Genomic DNA, 4,420 nt, shown 5'->3' with positions numbered 1-4,420 from the left:
TATCTGGAAAATTGGGGGGAAAACAGTAAATTAAAAAGGAGCAAGCAGATTGGCAGATTAACTGCAGCACAGAACACCAAAAGAAAGGATAATTCTAACAAAAAAAAAAAAAAAAAAAAAAAGAAAGAAAGGATAATTCCTTTCCAGATAGAACTAGAAGAAATATAAACTCAGAGTAAGTATTTTTTTTTTTAAAGATTTTATTTATTTATCTGACAGATAGAGAGACAGTGAGAGAGGGAACACAAGCAGGAGGAGTGGGAGAGGGAGAAGCAGGCTTCCTGCTGAGCAGGGAGCCCGATGCGGGGCTCGATCCCATGACCCTGGGATCATGACCGGAGCCGAAGGCAGACGCTTAACGACTGAGCCACCCAGGCGCCCCTCAGAGTAAGTATTAAAAAGCAGGGATGTGGCATGGGGAAATAATAAAAGTGATACGTTAAAAATTGAACTGACAATTGTGTCACTCATTCTGCAACTTATAAAATAAAGCTGACTCACTCTATTTTAAAGATGTCTGTAATATTTTCCTCTAAGGGACACAGACATAGGTTCAAAGTTTACATTTCCTTTACTGTGGATCCAATCCTACAGTTTGATTCAAAAGTAATAAATATTTACATAGTCACAGTATTGTAAACACAGCAATGTATTGTTAATGTTAGAAACAATTTATAGTTAAAAATAGAAGCTTAATTATAATTTTAGAATAAGATACAAATACTATATTCTTTTCAAAAGAAAGACTCAGGGACTAATTTAACAATCTATTATAGGGGTGGGGTGTGTTAGTACATCCTGACTAAAGGTTTTATGTTAAGATACAGAAGATTAGTCATTAAACTATTCACCAGAATTAATAAAAAACAATAGCGTTAACATAGGTAACTTCTATGAATTGGGATTAAAGATAGAGGAAGAAAGACTTCTAATTTTCATGCATATGGTCTATCTTATTTATGAACTTTGATAATCCCAAACCCCCTCATTGCTACTGAACTCTCAATTATTCCATATTTTTTTCACCAAAAGTTTGAGACCTGTTTTTCCCTTTTATACTGACTCCATCCATTTGGAGGCACAGCATGGATATTTCAACATTCCCTGGACTTTGTACTTGGATCACTGCTGTTTTTGTGTATTCATTTATGCTGGGTGACTATACCTATTGCTTGAATTTAATAACTGCCAATATGTGTAAGAACCCCAAGTTTTATGTCTAGCTCACTGGTTTCCTCTACACTTTAGACTCAGATATAAAGCTTCCTGCTGGTCATCTCTATATGGGTAATCCAAGGACATCTGGAAGTCATCATATCCAATGTTGGCTCTCTCAGTTGTTGGAATCACTAGTGACCTGATAGAGCACAGGGTCTTAGTGGATGATGTGATTTAAGGTGGTGAGGTTTGGAGCCATTGGCCAAGAAAGAATTCGAGACGTCTCCAGTGCAAAATGTGTTTTTATTAAAGCAGAGGGAAAGGACCTGTGGGCAGAAAGAGCTACACTGGGGTCATGAGGAGTGGCCCATTATATACTTCCAAGTTGGGAGGGGGTTAAGGATAGTGTAAGTCTCTAAGGAATTTTGGAAGCAAGATTTCCAGGACCTTGAGGGGGCTAGCTATTGTTGGGAAAAGGTCATTTATTACTGTCTAATAGAACCTTAGTCATGAGACCCTTCAGATGTATATCGGTGGGTCATATGCTTGGGGGATGATTGCCAACATGTATCTGGGGGGATAGAGATAAAGGAAGTTTCCAAAGCAGTTTTTATATGTTAAAGTAGACTTGCAAGATCTTGTGGGGTCAGGATAATGTGAAGCTAAGATTGCCTTTTGCTCTTAACAAAGTATTGACATCGAGCTAACTGAGTTCCTAGAGGAAGGTTACTCTGCCCATTTCAAGGACTTGTCAACGGACTGTAAGTGGTAAGGAAATTTAAGTTTTCATTTGCCTTTGCTTCCCACATCAGTGAATACTTCTCCCACTCAATTGTTCTTTCCTCAAATCAAATTCTTTTGAATTTTTTTCCATGCAAATATTTAATCTTTTTCCCCCTCTACCTTTTTTCATTGTGTTATTTTAGGCTTTCATGTTTTCTTGTCTAGAACCCTATAGTAGAACCTTCCTATATCCCTGCTTTCAGTCCTCTTGAATGTCCCATTTTCAACATAGCTATCAAAGTGACTTGCCTAAAATGCAAATCTAACTATGCTTCTTCTCTGCTCTAAAGCTTTCAGGGGCTCCCCTTCCCTAGAAGATATGGGCTAAGAGCCACAATATAATAATTCTGTGACTCTCCATATTATCTATATCTTCAGGCACCTTTTAAATTTCCCCCTTTGTATTTTTATTTCCACAATCCCAAGTAACTTGCCACATCTTACATATATCCAGATGCCACAATGTTTCTCTTCTCCATGCCTTGCTTGGCCTCTCACTACCTTGTTTCTTAGGCTCCTTACTTGCTCTAAAAGAGGTTTCCATGAGTAGTACTTCTCCATGCTTAGTTATGTATGCCTTCTAAACACATATTATCCTGTATTCTTAGTACTCATTGCACTTGCCAGAGTATCTTAGAATAATCTCTTTTTTATGGGTTTGTTTTTCAGATAGCTAGATTCTTGGGGTCAGCATCTGGGTCTTAATTACCTCTTATCCTGTTGGCACATCAAACAAATGCTTGTCAAATAAATTAATTGGTGAACAAATGACCCATTAATGATTCTTTTATCAGTGGGCATAATACACCTCTTCCATGTCAAGAGAGATGTTCTTGAGCTACCAGTATGGCTAAGTTACCAGCATTGCTAAAAACAAAAACAAAAACAAAACAAAACAAAACCCCCCAAATCACAGCTGTTATATTCCAAAGAAATCATTTCCTAAAAATTGAAAATATTAACTGGTATATTTAATGCAGAAGAGGATAAACATGAAACTTTTTTTCTCATTTTGTTTGTTGCTCCAGTCCTAAGAAAGGTGTTTCTTTGAGCAGATGCATCCAGGTGTCAGCCTGCAGGAAGTCATTTAAAACTGGGGCACACCAGGATAGTTTCCATGGAAGCAGAAATTAACCCCCAGGAACCTCATATGTTTTAAGAACCTTCAGGAGCACATCTGGTATAGCCTCCATCAGAGACAACAATTGAGGCAAATTCTTATTATAAAAGACAAGTAGAAGGAAGAGCAACCTCCTTAATCATCACTTCTTATGCTGCTAAAATCTTCCTTTGAAGCGGTATGTGTTTTATATGAATATTCAGAGTAAATAGCCACTCTTTACTTTGATTTTTAAAGTGTTCTTTTCCCAAATCATAAATTATTTTGATTTAAATGATTATACAATAGGAATAATAGATACTTAAAAGGCGAAAGATTTATACGATCTGAAGAGAAACCAGAGTATGGGAATAATAGATATTTAAGATTGATAAACACTTCCTGTCAAATAGTTTATCCATGCTTTTGCTTTTTGCACAAGTTTTTCTTTTTTTAATATTTGTAAATATCGTTAGTCATATTTTCTCAGGAAAGGTTTCAATAACTCAGAAAAAGACTGGATAGGGATTGTCACTCATCATGAAGGAAAATACTGTGGTCTAACAATTCTCATTGTTAAGAAGAATTCTTTAAGGGTCATATTGGGTTTATTTAACAATCTGTGCTATGCACTGTTGTGTTTTATACACATTAACTTATTTAATATTATACATTTGTAAACATGAACTCATTTAATCCTCATAACAACTGTCTCTAATAGAAACAATTATCATCTAGCTCTTTTCACAAAAAAAAAAAAAAAAAAAGGAAACTCTGGCAAAGTCTTTTAAAAAATTTTCCCAGATCATGTAGTTAAAAAGTTGCAAAGCCAAAGGTTGACTTTTATCTATCTGGAATCAAAGTTCAAGATCCTTGCTGCTGTGTCATGTCACCTCTTTCTTGTTTCTGCTGCAGGTAGAGTAGATGAAGATCCCAAATAGGGAAGGCTTAAAAAGGCCTGTATGATGTCATTTCATGCAAGGATTTAAGATTTGAAAAGAATGAAAAGAAAATGAATGGAATTCTTGTCACAGATTCTTCAAGTGTTTGTTCCTTGTTCTTGTCTGGAATCTGCAACTGCTTAAAATCCCCTTTTACTTCTGTGACTTTCACTGGAATAACATTAGATGATGGATTTCTACAACATGAAAAAATGATTTTGCTTAACAAGCAGATCCAAAGCAAACGCTGTTTCTCGCCTCTATTTCAAAATTGACAACAAGAAGTACAATTAATGAAACAAGAATTTTAAGGAGAGCCATGTTCTTTTAAGTGTCAGTAAGATATTTCTAAATAATATTAAATTAATAATTCCTTTTTTTTCTGGCTATATCCATTGAAATGTTCCAGGAGCAATTTCAAACCTGTGATTCATCTAAG

This window comes from Halichoerus grypus, chromosome 1 (genome assembly GCF_964656455.1).
Source record: "Halichoerus grypus chromosome 1, mHalGry1.hap1.1, whole genome shotgun sequence".
Lineage (NCBI taxonomy): Eukaryota > Metazoa > Chordata > Mammalia > Carnivora > Phocidae > Halichoerus > Halichoerus grypus.
The sequence above is the reverse complement of the archived record's forward strand: the minus strand, read 5'-3'. Positions refer to the sequence as shown.